The sequence below is a fragment of the Sceloporus undulatus genome, unplaced genomic scaffold (genome assembly GCF_019175285.1).
Source record: "Sceloporus undulatus isolate JIND9_A2432 ecotype Alabama unplaced genomic scaffold, SceUnd_v1.1 scaffold_20, whole genome shotgun sequence".
NCBI classification, from domain to species: Eukaryota; Metazoa; Chordata; class Lepidosauria; order Squamata; family Phrynosomatidae; genus Sceloporus; species Sceloporus undulatus.
This window is the reverse complement of record NW_024802942.1, coordinates 81,554-106,421: the sequence shown is the minus strand read 5'-3', so window position 1 is coordinate 106,421 and position 24,868 is coordinate 81,554. Positions and strand designations below refer to the sequence as shown.

General features: G+C 41.1%; 1 protein-coding gene across 1 annotated transcript in view; it reads right to left on the bottom strand.

The window, feature by feature from the left end:
* Positions 1–12,756, bottom strand: part of LOC121917488 (dual specificity protein kinase TTK-like) — a 57,362-nt gene extending 44,606 nt beyond the window's left edge. The window contains exon 1 of the mRNA XM_042443498.1: positions 12,486–12,756. The gene's annotated coding sequence lies outside the window, so the exon portion shown is untranslated. The remainder of the gene's footprint in view (positions 1–12,485) is intronic.
* Positions 12,757–24,868: the final 12,112 nt, after the last annotated feature.

Genomic DNA, 24,868 nt, shown 5'->3' with positions numbered 1-24,868 from the left:
GATTCCAGTATACCCATTCTGTGGACCTGCATCTTCAGGATGAATGTAACCACATCCAACATAGGCTGGCTCTCTGTTTCCCAATCTTCATGCGCCTGGGTTTTGTTGATGATTTATTTAAAATATTAAGTTTGACATTAAATTAGGAAAATATTATTTTATAGGCCAGATATAGAACAGATATCTGAGTTTTCTTTTTAAATTAAATACAATACTTTGTATGTTTCCACAAAGCCAGTTCAGTAACTTTTTCTGAGGATGTGACACAATCGTTTATACATGCATATGCCAGTCAGCTGGCAGAACAGAAAGTTAACAATCTATTTATGACATATTGAAATGAGAACAGAGGTTGCAACACCTATAATCTGTTGAAACAGTATAAAGCCACCCTAAAGAGTTGCCACATTTGTCCACCCTCAAATCATGTTAATCTCGACCTCTGGGGATAAATTAAAGAGTATACAAAGCAATCTGTCTTTAGGGAAAAAATGTGCATTTTCTTTTTTAAAAAAATAACGGGTTCAAACTATATTTTGCTAGAAAATACTCAGTAAAATACTCTTTTCCTTATGAGCCTCAGTATCAATAACAAAATATAATTATTTCATCATGTAGGACTCTGGAAAACCAGGATTCAAATCCCCACTCTGCATGGAAAACCAATGGGTGACTTTTGGTGAGTCATACTCTGTTTTCTTAAGAGAAAGGCAAGGTAAAACCTCCTCTGGATAAATTGTACCAAGGAAACTGTTTGACAGCATTGTCATAGACCAAAGTGGAATTGGAAGCAAATAATAAATTACACACTTTTCTTTAAATTGGACATTAAAAAAGTAGAAACAGTGTGTGAACTCACTTCTTCAACTACTCAGTTACCATGGAGCATTTTGTTAGTTTTGCGGCATCTCAAGATTTAAAGGAATTGCATTACTACAATAGCACAGTAGGGATACAGTACTAATATATTATTAAACCTTTTTTCACCCAGTTACAATCCTGTGAGAGAACAGCACTATGCCTGATGGGTCTGTACTCACAGTATCTGCCGATCTGAAGCAGGAACCCTTTTCCACACACCCCGACTGCTTGATATAAAATCCTTAAAATTTGACCCAGAAAGCCCAGCTAGAGACCTTAAGCACCAATACAGTAGAGTGGGGTGGCGAGGGTGGATCAGCAGGAATATGCTCCCTTTTTGCAAACTACATTAAAAGATATATATAACTGAAGGGAGCTGTATTTACATTTTGGTTAATAAACATAGTTTTCCTCATACCAGGGATTGCTCCTTGATTTTCTTCAAAAATGTCCTCAACCCAATAATTCTGTGATCTAATTTAACGTTCTGCATTAGTTTTCAGGAACCACTCATTCCTTCACTACATCAAACCTTCACAATAGCAGGGAATACTGAAACTGCAAACACTTCCACTAGTTAAGAACCTGATGGCAGAAGGCCGACAAGAGCACACACTTGTGATGAAAATTCAGTGCAAGGGTCCCAGTTTTTCACACACAAGTCCAGTGATTGTTTTTTAAAACTTTAACACTTTAGCAACATGAGCTCCAAATAAACCTTCCTCCATGTTTTGTTCTTTGAACACAACCCTATCCCAAATATTTATCACATTACTTGATACAAGGGGCATATCTCTTATAGTAACTTCCTTAACTCAGCATTCTCATTTTGTCTGTTTGAAGCTGGGAAGTGACAGCAGCTCAAGGCAACAGGTCTTGACTATCCACCATAAAAAGGAGAGTGGTATCCTTATACCCAAGTGCAATGAGGGCAAACAACCTCATGGATTGACACTTCTGAAATTTCCCTACTTAGTACCAGCTGGCATATCAAGCATTAATGAGCAAATTTCTTTTCAGAAAGTAGCCGTGGAATCACCACTTCTTTCAGCAGACATCCAGCAGGCTGTTTTATATCCAGCCCTCTGGATGTCATTCAACTTTAACTCACAGCACTTCTCCACTGGTTATACTGGAATGAGGTGATGGGAGTTGCAGTCCAACTCTTCTTTGCACACTCTGTCTGACAACGTAATTCTGCTTCAAATGTTTTTGGTACAAGGTCTGCTGGAAGACACATTGCTAGACATGAACTTGAAACTTCCAGTTGGGAGCTCATTTTTTTCAGAATTACTGTATACTGGTTGGAAAAATCCAATATACCCATGTCCTTGACATATTGCTCTGGTGAATGTCTCTTCCCTATATTTTTTGGATTTAATCTACTGAAAAGTATTTCCCCTCATATCATCCATTCATATTGTCCTAGAAAGGGTAAGTTAACAACTTACTCCAGGTCCTTTTTGTTTTTCATTATCCTTACTCCTTCCCCTGCTCTTCTGAGATAGTTTCCATATTTCTTGTATATGCTGTTTTGCCTCTCTCTAAATAAGCTATTTCTGATTTAAATTCTCAAAACCTAATCTTGTTTTCCTTTCTGGCAAGCTTACAAAGATGTTCAACAACCATTTAACTCATCATTCCAGGCAGAACAATTCATTTCAGAGCCAGCTCTAACAAACAGTGGCCTATCTATGGCAGGAATAGAGCCAGAAGATGCAGTAAGTACCAGAATGATTTCACTCACCCATTGTTCTTCCAGGGAAATTCATGCTGCATTATATTAGGTTCACACTTACATTAAATACATGTATCCAAGCAGTGTATGCGAAAAGCATCAACAATTTCAAACTTGCTCACCTGTCGTTATAGCTTTGAAGCCTGCAGATAAATAGCAAACTGTGGCGGGTTATAGACCTCCCATTTGGGGCGGGCTGCACCTGCCCCTTTCCGCGCTGTATCGGGGCCTCAGTGTGCAGAGCGGCAGCCGCTGAGGCCCCGATCCGCCACTTTTCGGGCTGCGCGGAAGCGGCAAAAGGCCCCTTCCCCACAGCCTGAAAAGGGGTGTCCTTGGGGCTTCAAGCCCCAAGGACACCCCGCGGCGGCAGGGAGGGGGAGAAAGGAGCCGCTTGGCCCTTCTCCCTTGCTTTGCTGGGTGCAGCCGTCTGAACTTATTGCAGAACTGGAGGAAATTGTTAAAGTAATATCCGTTACAACAAAAATACAAAGATTATAACTTCATTAAGAACTGAAATCAGTACTGTATTTTGTTAGAACTGATGGAAAGATTAGGCATCTGGATACAATAACAGCACAGTACATTTCTGTTGCACTGTAACAAGCGTTTGCAAATCACTGTTCAACAAAGTGGGCTGTTGCTTTCTCTTTTTGTTGGTTTTGACTTAGGAATTCAACTTACTTCTTCCCACCTTTTTTTTTTAAGTTTAGAGAACAAGAAATTAAACCCAAAGAATTCAGGATAATGTCTGAAGATACTTTGTGCAGTAAATTGGTTGAACTTAATAGATCTGTCTGCTGAACTAGTGCGGTCTAGGAAATCTATGTAAACCATCGAGCTCTCGGATGTAATGAATGGGGGATATAAAATAACTAATAAACTAAGGCTGCATCTGCACTACAGAAATAATGCAGTTTGACACTGCTTTAACTACTATGGTTTAATGCTATGGAATTCTGGGAATTGTAATTTTGTGGGATATTTAGCCTTCTCTGTCAGAGCTCTGGTGACATAAGCTACACATCCCAGGATTCCACAGCACTGAAGCCATGGCAGTTAAAGTAGTGGCAAACTGGATTATTTCTGCAGTGCAGATGAAACCTAAGAATTCTGTTTCCTCTTGGATCTTTGTACATAACTGCAACATGTCAATACAGAGTTATTTGTAAGAGTCACAAATCAGTAGCAGTTATGGAGTGTAGCAGATACTCTATGGGTTGATAGTTCTCCAGCTGACAACTGCATTGACACTGGGGAACAGAAATGTCTAGAATGATTGGCTCCTGAGACAAATTTTTCTACCACCAGGCAAGACATAGACAAACTCACTGAATTTACAAATGGTGACTCTTCCTAGAATTGTTCTCTCATTCTATTATTATATTATGACTCTTCCTAGAATTATTCTCTCATTCTGTTACTAAACCAAAAAGGCTAGCAAACCATTTCTAAAAGCCTGCCAGAACAGAAGGATTTCACTCTGAAGCCTGCAGTAGCCACCAAGAAGGCTCAGCAAACATCTGGGAAAGTGCTGGGACAAAAAGGAAGAGCCTCCCCTCTAGGACCGATGAGCCTGGGAAAGCTCATATTGGAAAATACAGGCTTACATGGCCTGGTAAGGGGTGGCCTTGGGGCTTCAAGCCCCAAGGACACCTGGTGGCGGCAGGGAGGAGGAGGAGAAAGGGGCCACTTGGCCCCTTTCTGCTCTGTGTCACTGACGCAGCCATGTAAAGGCTGCGCCCAGTGACGCAAAGGTGGAAGGAGCTCCAAAACAGAGCTCCTTCCGGGGCTGCGGAAAGGGCACCCCAGGCGCCCTCGCACGGCCCCACTACGTCACTTCCGTGCCACCCTATTTGGAGGTGGTGCAGTCGTGACATAGCAATGGCAGCCCCCGTGTGGAACAGGCACCGCCATTTTGTGCGTGCTCCGTGCGTGCTAGTGTTAAGGGCATGTGGAAGCGACGCCACTTCCTAACCCTAGCACGCTCTTGCGCAATCCTAGTACGCGCAGAGCGCGTACTTTGTGCACATCTGTAATGTGCCTTTGTTTCATCAACACAATTAATAAAAATATTGTATAAAATTACCTTCATGTTTTGTGTATAAATGAATTTTGTGTTTAGACTTGTTTAAATATTCCAAAATAAAAAAGCCAAAATTTGAAACCCTTCTTGTCATTTATTTTGGATAAGGGACACTCAATTTAGATTATGCTTGTTATTTATTTCAGATCCTAGACTTCAACGAGCAAGATTTTGGGAAACCATTGCATTTATTCAGACTCTGATCTTTAAAGGTCACTGAAAATAAACTCACTGTATGCACTGAAACAAACCAAGAAGTAATGGTTATAAAAACCATGTGTGGGATTTTTTTTGTAAATAGCCTTTTTAAGGAAAAAAAATTGTTACACTGGGCTTGAGCAACTTGCATCCTCGCAAGTGAATGACAACCTCCCTCAGGCGTTGCAATTCTAGATAAGATGCTTATAAAGTTCTTCTTTTACTAAGGGCCCATACAGACAGGCCAAAATAAAGCTGCTTCAGGTCACTTTGGAGGTATACTGTTTAAATGATGCATGCATTTTAAGAGTCCAGAAGCCACACCAAAGCCACACTCCAGTCCTTAGGACTGGAGCGCCGCTTTGATGCGGCTTCCGGATTCTTAGGACGCACACATCATTTAAACAGCATATCTCCAAAGTGATCCGAAGCAGCTTTATTTTGGCCTGTCTGTATAGGGCCTAAATTTAGCTTGGTGGGTCACAAATTGAGCAGTCTACATTAGATACTGAAGGTACTGCCCAGATCTACTGGGAGATCAAAGGTAATTTTTACCTCTGTCTTGAATTCTGGGATTTAGCCAAAAATTATTTTGCTCTAGGCAGTTATGAACGAATTTAATATGCTGGCTAAGACAGTAGTATGCACAATTGTTTCAGTACAGTACTGGCTTGGCAAAGGTCATAAAGCCTACCACAGTCCTATAAAAAGTATCTCCACTGCACCTTGAAATGGCACAATTGGAGGTAAGCTCCCACATGGCTTTCAAACATTTATGAACACCACTCATACAGCAAAAAATTCATCACAGTCTAAGGGAACAAACAATCTTAAATAATCCTTTCAAATTAATCCCAAAGGAGCAAGATTGCAGATAGCTGGCCACTTAGATTTACCTTTACCAATCAAATGTTTCCCATACTCTCACCTAAGGAGAATTAAGAAACATACATACTACTATACCATTGACTCAGTTCCCCAAATCTCACTTGTGGGGGTGAGAGCAAGACTCAGTCATTTGCAATTACAATATCCGAAAGTTATACAACCTCTCCCAAAGCCAAGCAAGGATTTAGCTCAGTTTATTCCACTGATTGTACTGGATAATTTTTTTAAAAAAAATACACTCCCTTGCCTTCAAGCGATATAAGCATCTTGAACAAATACAGACTTGCAAAAGTTTGGAACCAAGCAAGTGCTTTTTAAAAACTAAACTGGCACGTATCCCAGTAACACTCTCTTTTCTTTATGCCAGGATGCTTAGCATGCTGTTACAAAAATCATAAGTAATCCTGCAGCACAGACATCCTACAGCATAAATTTGCATGGAGTAAACCCTAATTTGACAAGTACATCAAGTGGGAAATAAGAAGGCTTCCCTCAGAAACTGAAGTCTTGTTCAAATGCAGTGAATGTGAAAGAACATAAACTTGCACAAAGGAAATGCAAGCAGAATATTTATGATGCAAAAAAGAATTTTGAACAGCTTATCACTAACTGCATAAAAAAACAATGTAAAACATCTCTAAAAATAAGAGCAGGAAGCCAGCCAGAAAGACAGTTAGATGCTTGGATATCAATGCAATTAAAGGCATTTTGAAGAAGGATAAGGAGACTGCAGAGAAGATGGTTTAATTTATCTTTGCTACTGAACAAAGTAATCCAGTTATCAGCCTCTTCAATATACGTCTCCCACATTTCTCTTTACTTTCCCTACTTCCCAAATGACCTTCTAACATGCCAAAGGAAAGTTACACAATTAGAAAATTTTTTGACCTAGATCCCCAGGGGAAGTAGCTTACTGTGATCTGAATATTGTCTTTTAAAATTGTTGGTGGAGATGCTTTATCGCATGTCTTCCATGGATGGCTACAAGGACACGATGGTGGCAGCTCCTTCTACCCCCTCAGCTCCATCTATTAGTTGAAATCCACCACTGAGAATCCAGATGCTAGGAAACTGGAAATAGTTCCTCACTGAGCCCTTTACTAGGGGCAATTTTAACCAGATTTATTGTTTCTCGGTCTGGTTAACACCGTGTTTTGCCAAACAAAGTGAAGTCAGTTCGATCAAAATACCCCTCTAGATGTTATTGGATTGCAACTCCCAATGTTCTTCATTATTGGCTATGGTGGCTAGGACTGACAGGAACTGCAATCCAACATCATCTGGAGGACCATATGATTCTCACCCGATACTTGATAAAGACTCCTCAGCAACTGTAGCACTCAGAGGATATTAAGAGAAGCCCCCCTTATGGACTGAAAACAATTTAGAAGCCAGGAAACAAGCAGTAAGAATAGAGTATACACTCACATATAATTCTAGAAATTTTAGTCCAAAAATCAGCTGAAAATACCTGGGTCGACTTATCCATGGGTCAATGTATTGTACTGTAACTCTGATAAAAAATGAACCACTCCATTCTCTGAGTAGAATGGCAAAAGGCAAGAGCTTAGCCTATCCTGGGAGCACCTAAAATAAACACCAACCTGTTCTACTCTCTTTGCTGTGGTCCTGTTTCAGACTTTTTGGAAGGTCTGGGTGGGAAAATGGAAGTTGTGGCAGCTCTTTGGTGCTTCCCTCCAAAGAAGCAGTGAGAGGAATGCGGCTGTGAAGGATATGAATAAGGCATTTGTGTATGTTTGTCTCCATCAAGTCCCATGCTTCTGCTACAAATCATTCATTTGCAGGACACCAGCTCTAAGGAAACCACTCATCTGACAGTATTGTGTCCTTTAGGGAACTACAGATCTACAGAGGCATTATGTTCTAATATGGAGTATTAGAAATATTGTTGGGCGCTTCATCTTATGGCAAATCTATAACAGCTAACAGGGTTTTCTTGGCTCTGTGTGGTTGAGAGTGGTTTTTGTTTTGTTTTGTTTTTTGCCTAAAGTCATCCAATGGGCTTTCGTGGCTGAGCAGGGATTCAGACCCTGGTATCCAGAGTCAACATCCAAACCACTACATTATGCTGGCTCTCTACTTTTAGGGACCACTTTCTTGATAATAACTTGATCATATCACTGTATCTCTTTGTCCAAAGTTTGAATTTTTCCTCAGTATTCCTGGTCAAGATTCCAAAGGAGCAGAAATCTTTAACTTCTCTCCCTTTACTTCCATAAATGCCATTAAGATAGTGGAATCACCATTGCTAAAAGAGTAAATCACCTCCACTACTGATCCTGATCAGGACTGAATGTGCAGCCACCAACACATCTCTTATGGTTTTCAGATTCCAAGAAGCTACCCATCCCAGTTTAAAATGCACTCAGGGATGTACCTGGATAGAATCATATATTTCATTTGTGCACTAGATATCAAATAATCCACAAAGGTAGCTTTCTTCTCTACTTGGCCCACGCTCTCTGTTGACAGACATGTCTGATCAACCCTAGTTTCTGATTTTGGGGGAAAGAAAAACTAGGACAAGCAGATTTTTAACCTCCAAACCAACTCCTTGGGATTCCAATGGAGATCACAATATGAGACCAAATGTGAACATTCCACTTCTGTCTCTGCGTAGGATGGTGGTGGAAGGAGAGGGATGACTTCCTAACCACCATCATCCAAGATCCTGGCTCCCATGCCAGTATAAGAACAGGTGTTCTTCAGTCATCCACACCCTCATTCTCTGAAACTAATGGTCTAAGTCTGTCACTTGCTTCCTCTTCAGGTGACCAGCCTAATTCCTATCTTCTACCCACATATGGTGATCATGTATATGATTACACTATTATCAGCTGAGCATAATATTGCTTGTGCTATTCATTTGCGAAGAAAAAACCTTCCCCTCCCTGTTGTAGTGAAACTATGAATGTCATATCCTTTTTAGAGTAGAAAAATTGGCATCAGAAGCTATTTGGGGCTTTGAATATCAGCATGTCTCTGGTCTAAAACACACAGCAGATTAACCCAGTTTGAGACCACTATAACTGCCCTGGCTCCATGCTAGGGAATTCTGGGAACTGTAATTTTGTGAGACATTTAACCCTCTCTGTCAGAGCGCTCTGGTGCTACAACAAACTACAATTCAACGGATTCCCTAGCACTGAGCCAGGGCAGTTAAAGTGGTCTCAACAGTCACTGAAACCTACTTGGTTCTGTTAGGCAAATCACACTCTTTCCACCTAAGTGGAAGGCAATGGCAAATTGTCTCTGAATAAATCTTGTCAAGAAAGTTCTATGATAGACCAGAGTAAATCAATCAATTAAGGTTTGGGGAAACAAATAGAAATCCGATGTCATCAGCATGTTGGTGCACTGTGCTACCCCACAGCATTCTCAACCAGTATAAATCAATCTCATTTTGGAATGCTGCTGAAGAATTCCTCTCTTTCAAACCAAGGCAATGCATTGATCTAAAAAGGATAACTTCTTGAAAAACAATACAAGAGGTTCTGTCTCTCCCACATGAGATTGGGAAGGAAGCTTCCACTCCTACATTTATAGCTCCTACTTTCATATTATTTAGCAGGGAGGGAGCAGAGGAAAGCACTCTGGATAACCACATACAAATGGAACAAATGGAGATAATGTGACAAAACTGACTAATTACACTCCAGTCCCTGTTCTGCACTCTGAGAAAAGCCTGAGAGAAGCTCTTCCATCCTCTGACACTCAGATAAGAAGTGGGAGTTTTTAATGCTTTTCCCAGGGCTCCATCATAGTATACCATCTGTTCAAACAGTAAACAACTTAAGTTATACTCATGGAGTGGACTTAATCAAATAGATGATTTTGTGCACCAGAGATAAGACATGTTCTGGCATGTGCTAGACAAATCTGAAGAGGAACACATGTATAGGAGTCTCAGAAGTCTTTGAAACAAAATGGGAGAGTTCGAGTGTACAGTTTTAATGGAAAACAAAAGTACAGTACGCGTAACAAATCTAGTGGAATAGACAGAACCAGTTGTGTGTTGTCTTTTCAATACACAAAGAACTAATTCTAATTGCCAATCCAACTAGAGTACTGTATATACTCATGTATAAGTCTAGAAAATTTAGTCAAAAATTGATCCCAAAAACCTAGGTTGACTTATCCATGGGTCAATGTAAATACTATACTGTACTTTAACTCTTATTAAAAAGGGAACCATCCCCTGGTGAAAGGCAAGAGTGCAGTCTGTCCTGGAAGCACTGACCTCCCTCTATTCTCTTTTCCATTTAGCCTTTAGTGTCAGCCAAAACAGTTATTTCTGCCAAAATTTTGTAGGTTCTTTGGCATTGTTTTCCTTTGCTTCATCCTTTAGATCCTAGTTGCACATTTTACCCTCGACTTATCTATAATTTTGCCCCCCAAATGTACTCTCGACTTATATATGAGGTCAACTTATTCCATGTTGGACATACCAGTTGAGTTTCCATTATCCAAATTCCAAAATACTCCAAAACCCAAAACTTTGTTCATGGGTGGCTGAGATAGTGATACCTTTGCTTTCTGATGGTTCATTGTAGACAAACTTTGTTTCCTGCACAAAATTATTTTCAAAAACTGTGTAAAATTATCTTCAGGCTCTGTGTATAAGGTGTGTATGAAACATAAATGAATATTGTGTTAAGACTTGGGTCTCATCTCCCAAGATATCTCACTATGTATGTAGATGCAAATACAACTATTCCAAAATCCAAAAAAAAAAAGCCAAAACTGAAAACACATCTGGTCCCAAACGTTTCAGATAAGGGACACTCAACCTGTAATTGGAAAGGGAACTGACAATAAAACTCTCTTTATACAAATCCAGATCACATCTGGAATATCATGTATATTTCTGGTGTTTGCACCAAGAGAAAGGATATTGTAGAGCTGGGAAAAATACAGAAAAGGGCAACCAAAATGATCATAGGACAAGAGCAACTACTTTATGAGGAAAGATATATTTAGGGCTGTATAGTTTAGCAAAACTGCAAGAGGCACAGTTGTTGTTGTGTGCCTTCAAATCATTTCCAACTTATGCCAATCCTAAAGTGAAAACATGGGACTTTCTTGGCAAGTTTCTTCAAGAGGGGGTTTGCCATTCACATCTGAGGCTGAGAGGGTATGACTTGCCCAAGGTCACCCAGTGGCCATGACCCACTCTTGAATCCTCAAACCACTGTGCCATGCTGGCTCACGAGGGACACGGTAGAGGTGTATTAAATGGCATATGATATTGAAATGACGGTAAGCTTTTTACCCTCTCATATAGTATTAGAGGCTAGCTAAATGCTGGGAGAATCGGCACACCTAAAAGTGTCTTTGTCACACAGAGTGCATAATAAAGTGCAGGATTCACTGCTGCAAGAGGAGTATTCCCAGGATATTAAGGAAATACTGTAACCTGAAAGTCAGCTACCATGAAAATCGCATCTGTGATTCAAATCTACAATGACCTCATTCCCTCTTATTCTGTAGGGAGTCAGCCACTCTTGGGAAGGAACTAGCCCAAAAGGGACTGTATTTTGTATGGCGGGGGACAATCCAATCCCCAAGCAAACAGATACAAGGCAGCTTGCTAGTTTGCATACAAGAGGTTTCACAGGCAGCTGAGGAGGAGCAGGAGGGGCTGGGGCTGGGGCTGGGGGGCAATGGGGGGAAAGACCAGCAAGGAGGAAAGTGAGCCACTCTGGCTTTCCAGATGCTTCAAGACTTCAAATCCTACAAACCACCTCACTGGCTACTGTAGTTTTGTGGGATGTTTAGCCTTCCCTGTCAGAGAGCTCTGGTGACACAACAAACACAACAAACTACAGTTCCCAGGACTACATAGGATGGAGTGGGTCAAACTGGATTATTTCTGCAGTGTGGATGCGGCCTAAATAACTCGCAAAACTACAGTTCCCAGGATTCCGCAGCATTGAGCCACAGCTGATAAAGAGGTGTCAAACTGGGTTATTTCTCCAGTGCGGATGCAGCTCTGCAACTACGCTGTGGGATTAATCCAGTTAATTAATTAACCAAGGCCGTGGAATCCTGGGATCTTTAGTTTGCTCTCTGGCAGGGAAGGTAAAATATCCCACAAAACATGCAATTCCCAGAATTCCATAGGAGTCAGATATTTGCCCTCCTGTGCCAGGAGTCCCAGGACTCACAGCATGGCAGTTAGAGCGGTGTGCAACTGGATTACGTGTGTGTGTGTGTGTATATACACACTCATCCCTCCATATTTGCGGCTTTGACATTTGTGGATTTAATTATTGACGGATTTGATCAATATGTCCTCTCTAGGAACATCTAGGTCCTCCTCCAGTGCAACTCTATGGTCAACTTTAACTAAAGGTTGCACTGAAAGGCCTAGAAATCCCTAGAGAGAAGACTCCTCTAGGCCTTTGTAGCTCCTCCAGGGCAGTCCTATGGTGAATGTCTAGCAAGCATTGGCCACAGAGTCGCACTGGAGGGCCTGGAGATGCCTAGAGAGGCGTCCTCTCTGGCAAAATCATCACGTCTTTGTCACTTGCAGCGAACATGGAGGGACGAGTGCCTTTCTGCTGCAGCCTCGCAGGAGCCGCAGAAGGGAAAGCAAAACGCAAAGCCCAGCAGCCTCTGACAAAACGGGGCCGAAGAGAGGCGGAGGACACGAGGGGAGGCTTGAAAGAGCTTTATACTGAAGGAGCCACTGACCTCCGGCCGACGCTGAGTCCGTCTCTCCTGGAAGCCTCTGCCGGAGGGGGAAAAGGAAGGCAGCAATGGAACGGCTCTTTCTCTGTTTGAATTTCGTCGCAGGAAAACAATGGCGACGCTGATTGGATTGGGGAGACGTCAAAAACAGGCGCCGCGCTCCTGATTGGGTGAGCCGCTTGATTGGCAGCCGAGCGGGCCTCTCCTTCTCGTCAAGCCGCAGGAGGGGGAAAAAGCTCCCGCCCCTGAGAGTCTTCTAGGAGGGAGAAAGGGAGGAGCGAGCGACTTTGATTGGCAGCCGAATGGGCCTCTCCCCTCGCGCCTCCTTCCGTCATCAAGCCGCGGGAAAAAGTCTTCTGGGGGGAGGGGGGAAGAGAGCGAGCTGTGTGTAGTTTGAAGAGGCGCATCAACGGCCAAGGCGCGAGCGCCGTGACGCAAAAGAGAGCCTCGGCCAATCACGTCTCTCCGTTCAGTTCATCCTTTGGGGGGTGGAAAGGGAGGGGCTCGAGCGCCCTGACGGTTAGGCGCGTGACGTAACAAAACAAGAAGCGGAGGAAAGAGGCCTGGGTTTAAAAGGGCGGGAAACAGGTCCTTTTCCCCTCATACCTTTTGGGGCTGAGGAAGGCCTGTTTTCTATCCCGTTTTTTAAACTCTGGCCTCACTGCTCCCCTTCATGTTTTTTATGTTTTAAAAAAATAACGAGTTTTACTTGAAATTAGCATGTAACTTACAAAACAAAACCAAAAAAGTACAAGAAACAGTAATATAGCACGCATAAAGAAATACAAACGAAACCATTTCCACAATGACCTAAATAAATAAATAAGATTGACAAAAGTGCAAAACACACTGCAGAAATAACCCAGTTTGAGACTGCTTTAACTACTCGGTGCTACAGAATCCTGAGAATTGTAGATTATTGTGGCACCAGAGCGCTCTGACGAGGCTAAACAAAACTACAGTTCCCAGAATTCCCTAGCATTCAGCCAGGGCAGTTAAAGCAGTCTCAAACTGGATTTTTTCTGCAGTGTGTTTTAGACCAAAGGCTGTGTCTGCACCGCACAAATAATCCAGTCTGACGCCGCTTTAATTCAGGGGATTATAGTACTTCATTGTGGTACCTGAGCTCTCTGACAAGAGAAGTCTAAATGTCTCACAAAACTACAATTCCCAGAATTCCCTGAGACTGAGCCAGGGCAGATAAAGTGGTCTCAGACTGAATTATTTCCACAGTATGGATGCAGCCATAGAGTGCATTTGAAAGCAACTGATTACCTTCCTTGAGAGATGTACAGTACTGGTATATCTTACATTCTCAAGCAATATAATCCAAACTCATTTGAAGCCGCTTTAACCGCCCTAGCTCAGTGCTAGGGAATCCTGGGAATTGTAGTTTGTTGTGGCACCAGAGCTCTCTGACAGAGAAGGCTAAATGCCTCACAAAACTACAGTTCCCAGAATTCCATAACAATTGAGCCATGGCAGTTGTGCCAAACTGGATTATTTCTGCGGAAGTTTCCCCCTTCCCCATCCTCCCCTTGACTTCCCACATCATTACTATTATTATTTTATTATTGATGGTATTTGTACCCAACCATTCAGCCCTAAAGGTTCTCAGAGCGGTTTACAATTATTATTGTTTTAATAAACATTTTAATAATGTTAACTGCTTTTTTATTTAACATCTAAAATAACTCCTTTCTAACCCGTGTGTGTGTGTGTGTGTGTGCACATGTATGTATGTTTGTGTGGTTATTTTCACTTTTTTTTTTTTTTACTAGAACAATGCAAATAACCTCACTCACACATTCCGGGCTTGTTATTCACACAATGGAACCACATCTTTCTGAGAGCCACATCACTCCGCATCTCTGCGAGTTCTGTTGCTCACATGTGTGGGCACCCTTCCTTTGTCCCTACACCTACTGGGACCCCTCAGCCACACAGAGGGGGGTCAGCATCCCTTTTTCTCTCCCCTCTTTTTCCTCTCTCTTTCCCCTTTTCTACCCAGCTGTGGCTGTTATACTGGGGAAGAGGTGGCGCTTTCCCAACCACATTGGCAATCAATGATGTGAGTGCATTCAAAACCCGTTAAAGGCATGGAGAGCTTTATCCCGAGTCTCTTGGGGTCTATTGGCATCATTGTTCACACAACTGACAATGCAAATCTTTTATAAAAAACCTGGGGGAAAGCCCAGTGTTGATTATCCTGGGGTGGCAGTGCCCCCACCCCCCAGATTTAATCAAGTGCCTTTAGGGTGCATGTGAACAACAAATATTCGTCCCAAATTCATCCTGGATTACTTTTATTGTGTGAATAATCCTGTTTCTCCATTTTTAGAAACAAGGCAATTCTTTTAAGATGTATCCCCTATCTGTGCAAGGCTGCAAGCCACTTTGTAGCTAGAATACAGTGAAACCTCTGAAAAGCCTCTGTACTGACACATGTGATTTAGGTGCTGTAAAGGTGAAACATGTTAATTTTATGTTAATTTTTTACTTTAGCTTTTACTTTATTAATTAGACAACCATTAGACTAACCATTATGCATATATATATATATATATATATATATATAATTCAGACTAGTTTCATTTATCTGTGGCACAATAAATACTAGAGATAATAATAATATTTATTTGTTATTGTTTTATAATTTATTCATTATTATTTATTAATTTATTTCTTACCCACCTCTCCCCAACATAGATTAAAACACATAACAACATTAAAATGCATAAACGTAGGACACATTAAAATCCCCCTACCTAAAATTAAAATATCCCAATTTAACATACTTTGTTAAAAATTGACTGGGTAGGCCTGCCAAAAGAAACAAGTCTTTAATATTGTAAAGCTTCCACGTAATCATCAAGAACATCTCTGATTTTCAATCTCATTGAGCAATTATAACTAATGTTTTAATTACTTCCACTACTCCCTCACTTTCTCAATAAATTGAATTAATGTTCTAGATCAGGAATCAATCTTAGACAGGTTTTTAATTTGAAATTAAACTGCAGGATTATATGTCCTAGAGTTCCTTAGTTCACACACTGACATTTTCATATAATCATAACAAACCCGAGCCACTGATTTCACTAACAGAGAGGAGCAGCTACTGTATTTATGCTGGTATATTTACAGCCTCTAGAAAATAAGTAAACAAACTATCCTTAATAATCCATTTATAAGCCATTTATAGATATATGTTACTGGTATTCCGTAATGATTGTTTTAAGAATTCCAGGTGTTTCTAGAAGAATGCAAATAATTGTGGTTTGTTATTAAAATATATCCATCTTGACATGTGTTTTTTAGAATAAATGTATATTTCTTAAAGGTGTGTGGCATCTTTGCTGTCATGAAAATTCATTCTGTAGCTCATTACCCAATGAAAAAACACCTCTTGTGGATCACTCTTCTGTTTCCTCCTGAATCAGATTGCCTAATTGTCAAGGTTCTTCACCCCACAAATCCATGCTGAAAATTTCCATAGTTCTCTTCATGCACATTTAAAAGATATTATAACCTTGTCAAAATATAACCAATTCAGTTAACCAAAAATCGAAGACCACGGCTGCAATCCATAGTTTTTTGTGGGGTTTTCAGGCTATGAGGCCATGTTTTGGAAGAGTTTATTCCTGATGTTTCGCCAGCAGTTGTGTCTGGCATCTTCAGAGAATGCTGGCATGGGAATGAGTGGGATATGTATACAGTGTGACCCTTGGTTGAGAGCAAGTGATTTACATGTTAATCTCTATATTGGTTTGTTGTTGAATGACAAAGCCTTAGGGTGTCTATTTAATTCATCATCCATTGTCTGCTGGGAAACACCCTCACCCTGGATGGTTTTCATTTGCATGGGCTGGGTCTTGTTGGTGTTTTTCAGGACTGATTGCCAAACTTTGGCACGGTACAGACCAGCAGGGAATTGCCAGCCCTTTGTACTGTGCAGTTGCACCGCAGCACCCAAACTGCACAGTGCAGCTGCACAGTAAAAAAGAAGCCGCATCATAACAGGGATGTAGCCGGGGGGGGGGTCTAGGAGGTCCGGACCCCCCTTTCCATTAGATACAATGAATGGTGTGCGCCGCTGCGCCACCGTGTCCGAGTCTCATTATAATGGTGGCACTTAGTCTGGAACCCTCCCTTCCCAAAATCCTGGCTACGTCCCTCATAAGGGCTGCGTTGTAGCCCTTAAAATGCTGCTTCCTGTTGGAGACATGTGGGCGCATAAACGCCCACACATCATTCATATAGCCCCCGTGTGGGCAGTGCCACTCAAAAATGGCACCACCTGCACTACTATCACCTCCACAATATTGGGGGATATATTTTGGCCATACCCATAAAAGATGCATTGTTTATGCAATAGTGATAGAATATAGTTTCTGGGGTTAATTCTGCCTTTAGTATTAGCTGAGAGTTAGGTGGCTATTCATGGCAGAGTGTAAGTACAGTCGGCCTCCATATCCACAGATTCTACATCCATGGATTCAACCATCCATGGCTTGAAAATATTCAAAAAGACAAAATTCCAAAAAGCAAGTCTTAAAATCACAGAATCATAGAGCTGAAAGAGACCATAAGGGCCATCCAGTCCAACTGCCTGCCATGCAGGAATACACAGGCAACACACCCTCAAGAGATGGTCATCCAATCTCTTTAAAAACCTCCAAATATGAAGACTCCATCACAATCCAAGGCAGCATAGTCCACTCTTGAACAGGTCTTACTGCGAGAAAGTTCTTCCTAATGTTGAAGTGGAATCTCTTTTCCTGTAGTTTGCTCTGGGTCTTGTTCTCTGGAGCTGCAAGAAACAAACTTGCTGCATCCTCAGTATGACATCCCTTCAAATATTTAAACAGGGCTATCATATCACCTCTTAACCTTTGCTTCTCCAGGCTAAACATACTTAGCTCCTTATGCCACTCCTCATAGGGCATGGTTTCCAGACCCGCCACCATTTTGGTGACCTTCTTCTAGTCAGACTCCACCTTGTCAACACCTTTTTGAATTGAATTGTGGTGCCCAGAACTGGAAACAGTATTCATTGTCAAGTGAAGCTTGACCAAAGCAGAATAGAGTGGAACCTTGATTTTTTCATTTTATTATAGGAGACACCACTTTATGCCACCATTGTATGTAGTGGTACTTGAGCATCCACAGATTTTGGTATCCATGGGGGGGTCCTAGAACAAAACCACAGTGGATACCAAGGGTCCACTGTACCAAATTTGTGTGTTCATATGAGTCTATACAGGCATATGAGTCTATACAGCTGAAGCTACAAATAATAATAATAATAAATAATAAATTTTATTTATACCCCGCCTTTCCAAAAAATGATCAAGGCGGCTTACAAATGTTAAAAACAGTTAGAATAGCATTTACAATACAAATTAAATTACAATATAAAAAGTTAAAACATTACTACAAAAATAGGAACAGGCAACTATTACTATCCACACAGAATGATAAGAGATAGGACCTTGACCTAGTCTGATCCCCTTGCTAGCAGTCAAATATTTGAATGCATCTTTCCTTTCAGCCTCTTGCATTGAAGAGCAGCTGCAAGCACCCTGTTCACAAGTCATGGCTTCCATCCATTTCTAGGCATGGGATAAGTTGTGCGTCTGTAGGAGAATCTGTGAAGGGAATCAGAGACAACCATGAGTCCCGTCCTGGCGCCAAGCTATTTATATGCTGATGCGATGATGAGCATTTTCTGCCTTGGGCCAGAGTATCACATCTTTTTGCTCAGTTTTATAGCCCTGGAGCTCAGCTACATTTTACTTTCCACCCAGTTTTACCTCATGTAGCATTTAAATTGCCAGACTTCAAAGCTGTTAGAAGCCGCTTTATTTGGCCAGCACAGACTATCCCTAAGTCTCTGATACCAGGTATTTGTGAGGGAGTGGGAGAGGAAAGGGAGCAGTACTACCTCACTATTGTGCTAGTACTCTTGGCAGAGCCTCCACCCTCATTGGGGTGGGGAACTGCAGTAACTGTAACCAGACATATCCATTCTTCCCTGGGAGTTGCAATGGAGCTGCATGTGTTTGGGACTGTTCAGCATCATGAAACCAGGGCATTGTCCCATAAGGTCAGGGGAGACATGAGTGTTTGCCAAGTGTTGCATGGTTCAAATGGAGTGCCTGACAAAATTTGCGTGCAATTGGGAAGCACTGTTCCCAGCTGATGAGTTTGTACAAAACAGCTTCTGTCCAGAAAATACAGCAGAACGTGAGCACATTACTAAAACATCTGTACCCAGCATCATCTGGAGTATCAAGAGTAAAGTACTGTTAAGAAGTATTGTTAATATGAAATGAAGAATGTTTTTGAAAAAAAATCCTGGGACAGCAGTGAACAATGAAAACTTTGACTCTGGAGGAAATTAAACTATTTTATTCTAAGGTTATAATGAATATCCTTTGTCTTTCAATTTTCCTCAAAGAAGCTGTTCCAAATACTAGCATGTTTATATATTAGGATAGTATATACTGTATCAGGATGTGTCAATAGATTATAGATTATTTGGAATCATTTTACTAGCACATAGCTACAGGACAATAAGATGGCAGTTAATAAGTTAAATACAGGATATTAATCCAAGGGTCCTGAGAGGAACTGTATAAAAAGTAAGGATGTAACTGATCACTGCAGTCAGCCCTCCATATCCACAGATTCTGTATTCATGGATTCACCCATCCACAGCTTGAAAATATTTTTTTTTAAATCCAAAAAGCAAATCTTGATTTTACCATTTTATATAAGAGACACTATTTTACTGCCCTATCGTATGCAATGGAATTTGAGCATCCACAGATTTTAGCATCGGGGGAGGGGGGTCCTAGAACCAAACCCCAGAGGATACCAATGTCCCACTGCAATTTTCCTCTTTAAAATAAACAATGTGTTATTTTAATTATTTTCTTCCTGCTCAAACCACACAGTTTTCAGAGCCTATTCACAATTGAGGGCTTATTCTGCACAAAATTTGTATTTGCTTATTTTGCTCAGAAAACAGTATTTTATGTTATTTTTATTTTATTTTATTTTTTGCACAATAAATATTATTTTATATGCAGAAATAGCTGTTTCCTGAATGGAAATGCTATTTTCTGTGCAAATCAGCCAGGTGTAATTTTTTTTTAATGTACAGAAAATGTACAGAAACTGGATATGTGAAATGACTGACTTGGGCGGAAGGGAGGGAGAAACAACACAAAGAATGTAGCAATTTTATAGATATGTCCATTGGTGTTTTTTTAAATAGGTGGGGGGAACATGAAAGATCTGATAAGATTAGAGGAGGGGGTTGATTTCTTAAAGGTTGAAAAACAATTTTGATATTAAAATAAACTCATAGTGATTGCGTGAAATGAATGGTATTTACTCTTATACCACAAAATATAGACTTCATACTTGGTGGTAGTAACTTCCAAGGTATACATTTTGGCCTGAATTTAACTCTTTTGTGAAGGTAACTTTCAGCCAAGGCAAATATTCTTCCCTTTCATGTATGAGTTGTGCCTGCCTTCATCTAGTTTTTCTCAACACCACAGAGGAGTTTAAACTCTGGATTTACACTTGTCCCTCCATATTCGCTAGGATTAGGGGCACAAGACCCTCGTGAATATGGAAAACCCACAAATAACAAAAACTATGTTTTTACCTGAGAGGAGAGGAATCTCTAGGTCCTCCAGTGCAACTCTACGGTCAACATCCAACAGACACTGGTCATAGGACTGCACTGGAGGAGCTACAAATGCCTAGTGGAGTATTCTCTCTAGGAATCTCTAGGTCTTTCAGTGCAACTTTTAGTTAAAGGTGACCATAGAGTTGCACTGGAGGACCTAGATATTCCTAGAGAGAACATATTAATAAAATCCATGAATAAACAAATCCGCAAATACAGTATGGAGGGATGATTGTATATAGAATCATAGAATTGTAGAGTTGGAAGAGACCACAAGGGCCATTCAGTCCAACCCCCTGCCATGCAGGAGATCACAATCAAAGCATCCCCGACAGATGGCCATCCAGCCTCTGCTTAAAGACCTCCAAAGGAGACTCCACCACACTCTGAGGGAATTTGTTCCACTGTCAAATAGCCCTTACTGTCAGGAAGTTCCTCCTAATGTTGAGATGGAATCTCTTTTCCTGTAGCTTGCATCCATTGTTCCATGTTCTAGTCTCTGGAGTAGCAGAAAACAAGCTTGCTCGATCCTCAATGTGACACCCCTTCAAATACTTAAAGAGGGCTATCATATCACCCTTTAACCATCTCTTCTCCAGGCTAAACATACCCAGCTCCTTAAGTCTTTCCGCATAAGGCATATGTTTTGCATTCTCATTAGCATCATCCAGACATCTTGGCAGTAGAATACATTTTGTTCTGAAAAGGTATCAGAGCCATAAGCTTGGAAGTCTGCCAAGAATTAGGAAAGTGACCTGCATATCTGCAATGGGGACAAAATGATTATACACATGATTCCTCCACTGAATAAAGAGAGCCTCTCCTGTGGAACTATGGAAGCTTGTGAATTTCTGCCTACCAAGTTATTACTGAGCCACCCAACCCAAAAGGATGCCTATATTATTTCCCCTCACCTTCCCACTAGGGCCCTCCTGGTAGTCAAGGTCTGCTGTCCCAGCCCAGGATTTCCTCTGCCCCATCTCGGATTCACCCCTTTTCACTTGCTGCCCCTCACTCCTGGAACCTTCTTCCCCCACGAGCAATAGCCATCACTTCCTTAACCAGCTTCAAAACGGAGCTGAAGACCATCCTGTTCAGAGAAGCGTTCCCAGGCATTGCATAATTCTCACTTGCTATTTGATGTTCTTTTGTTGTCTGTTTTATTGAATCATTTCCTGTATTGCGATGTATTTTATATGTATTATCTTACTAGACAGGCTCCTTCCCCACCACCACTCCCTTCTCCTTTTGTGTCGTGTCTTTTTAGATTGTAAGCCTGAGGGCAGGGAACCGTCCAATTAAAAAGATTGTATGTACAGCGCTGTGTAAATTTACAGCGCTTTATAAATAAAGGTTAATAATAATAATAATAATAATAACAACAACTGTAGTCTGGTCAGATTGTCTATCTTCTACTTTCTATCTGTTACTTGGAAAAATGCTAATAAAACATCTTCTAAATATACAGGTATATGATTTCTTCCTTCTTTGGAGGTTTTTAAACAGAGGTTGGATGGCCATCTGTCGGGGGTGCTTTAATTGTGAGTTCCTGCATGGCAGGGAGTTAGACTGGATGACCCTTGTGGTCTCTTCCAGCTCTATGATTCTATGATTTCCTATGTTTTCTGGTTGTGTTCAAAATCTTAGTCTGCTGACAGTAAAACTGTTTTTGCTCTGTGGTTTTTGTATGCGGCGTGGTTGCACCCTAGGTTTTTAAAAGTGCTTCAGAACCTTTAGAGATACATTTCAGCATTATAAGAGTTGACATCTGCTTGTCTAATGGAAGTTTATCTCCCCCTCCTGTCATCGGCAGCCCTGCTACAGCACTCCTTTCTTTACAGATTGGGTTCCACACAAATTTATACACGTGTTTATAGGAAGAAGGGGTGAATTACATAAAGATCCTTTGATCATCTTACAAGCTATAGTACCCAGCATTGCACTGGAGAATCATTAACCAACATTAATTGAGGTGTTCACTTTCAACTGTGCTGGAGTATGGCCCTATCTCTTTTGATATTCAAATGTTTTCATATTGCACATCAATCACAGTTGCCCCTGAGAGAGCACACCTCTCACAATTGGCCACAATGTGCGCTACTCTATATGAAAAAAATATTTTGAGTGGCCTGTAACCGCCCCTCCAGTGTGTGTCACATATCCTGCATTTTAATTTCAAACATACCTTCTATGTTTGCTTAAAATCAGTTTAACATTTTCACATAATACAGTAACAAAGAGGCAGCAATGTAATTTATTCATATGGAGGTTTGAATGGGAGAAGACCAAATGATATACCTCTGTGGCAAATGTAATAATTGCCACTAAACTCCCCAGCTATAACAGATTTTAGTAGATCAACCGCAACCCCCTTGGATCCAGGAGAGTTTAGGATGGGGTGATGGGACTCTCTGTGAACAGTGATAACATCAAGTGGATATGGCAAGGCTTTACCCCACAGTGCCATTTATGCAGATCTGTCAAAATGAAAAGCTTGGCTAAACTATACCCTGTAACTTGTGCCCTAGCACAACTTGCTCCCTTCCCCAAACCCTGTTTAGGTTTTCCTTGCAAGGCCCCCTTTTCAAAAGAAAGGGCAGTCTCATCCTTTGGAGCAGGAATAGGAATTGTGCAGCCCTGCAGATGGTGTTGGATTGCAGTTCCCAGCAGCCCTAGGCAGCATAGCCAATAGTGAGGAATGCTTGGAATCATCTTAAGGGCCACACACCCTTAAGTCCCACCAAAATACTAGATAGGAATGAGTGTGTAGCTCATCCAGGAATTATTAAGGTGTTATGGTAAGGTATTTCATTGTGTTTAAGAACAAAATATGCAGCAGGGACCTCAAGAAGCAGCAGCTTTCTTCCTATCTCATAACTTCTAGTTTTGACCTAGGTAGATGGGACATTGAGCGCTGAAATACTGTGCTTTTTTCCACTTTGATTTCTAGATAGCTCTTTACCATCAAAAGGCCTCACATCAGTTCTCACTAGCTCCATTCATACCAGAACCATGAGTTTAGGGCTCTTTCATCTTCTTCCACTGTCTACACCAATTACTTCCTATTTCCTGCAAACCATACTTACCTATTGTATCAGAATTTACCCTGCAGATTAGAAGTTGAAGCAGGTTTATAGTTTGAAAGGGCAACCATAGTTTTCTGGTTTGAATAAGATGGCAAATTGCAGTTTTTGCACTAATGAATTTGTACAAATGTCTAAGGAGATTATCGCATTGGCTGTCTTTTCCCAATCTGGGCATGGGCTGAGACCAGGCTAGGACTGTAGACTTTATCACAGGGGTAGGCAACCTTTTTGAGCCGGGGGCTGGGTTGCTGTCCCTCAGACAACTGGGGGGCCGAAGCAAATAATAATAATAATAATAATAATAATAATAATAATTAAATATTTTTTTAAAAAATTAAATAACTAAATAAACCGGGACAGATGTAAGACAACATTTTCAAATGGTGGACACTTTTTTTAAAAAAGTGGAGGACACGCAAAAAAAAATTGCTGATTTTTAAAAAAATGTTAATATAAATGCATGTTTCTGAGGCGTCTATAGACAATTGCCTCCCTTGCGCCTGCACGCGAAAGGCCAAAGGCCCCGGCGGCAATCGGGATAATCATGGGATAATCACAGTTTAAACTACCAATTTTTCCCTTTGTGATAAAGACCTGTGTCTTATCACAGAGTTCTGTGCCAAATCGGGACTTCTCCTGTACTTAGCTAAAAATGCTTCTTTTCCGTTCTTAGCAAAGTAATGGGAGATGTTCCAGTCAGGTACAGGATGGTTCCAATCTGGGCACGGAGCTGTGCAGTAATACGTGGTCCCAGCCCGGTCTCAGCCCATGGCCAGATCGGAGGGAAAGCAGTGCAATAATCTCCTAGGGCAAACTTGCATAATGCCAAACCTGGGGCTGGAGTTGCATGTGAACCAGGCCCTTATTTATTCTCAGAAAGAAATCCATAAAATATGAACACCTGCCCATCAACTGCATACACCTAATCCTAAACACAATGTCTAAGTCGTATTGATTCTTATAAACTTTTGATGTGTATTCCAGTCATTCCTCACTTACGGTGACCCTAAGGCAACCCTGTCATGGGGTTTTCTTGGCAAGTTTCTTCAGAAGGATTTGTCATTGCCATCCTCTGAGTTTACATGGCCAAGCCAGGATTTTGAACCTTGGTCTCCAAAGTCCTACTCCAACACTCAAACCACTACACCATGCTGGCTCTGTAAATATAGCTCTGCACTTTCTTAGCTGAAGAATATTTCTGTTGTTTGACCTGTTTCTTCACCATAATAAGTCCAGCTTTAACTCCAGTCAAGGAGGGATTTTAGCATTACCTTTAACTTCAGGAAGGAATACATCAGAGATATTATGAGGATGTCCCAACAGTCAGCTTGGAACTCTGTAGGTTGTTGTTGTTTTTAAATACAACTAATGTTAAGATATTGTGGATTGGTTTGTCAGGATTAGGCTTTGTGGGGACATTGTGGTGATATTGGGAGACTACTGCGGAATGAGATCGTTCATTTACAGAGTGTTATTTAGCATCTTCATTAAATTTCTGGGTGAGATCAGTCATTCAGAGATAAGAACTGTGTTTTATCTTTAAGCTAATGACATCCAGTTCTATCTTGTAACTACCATCTGTAATGTTACCC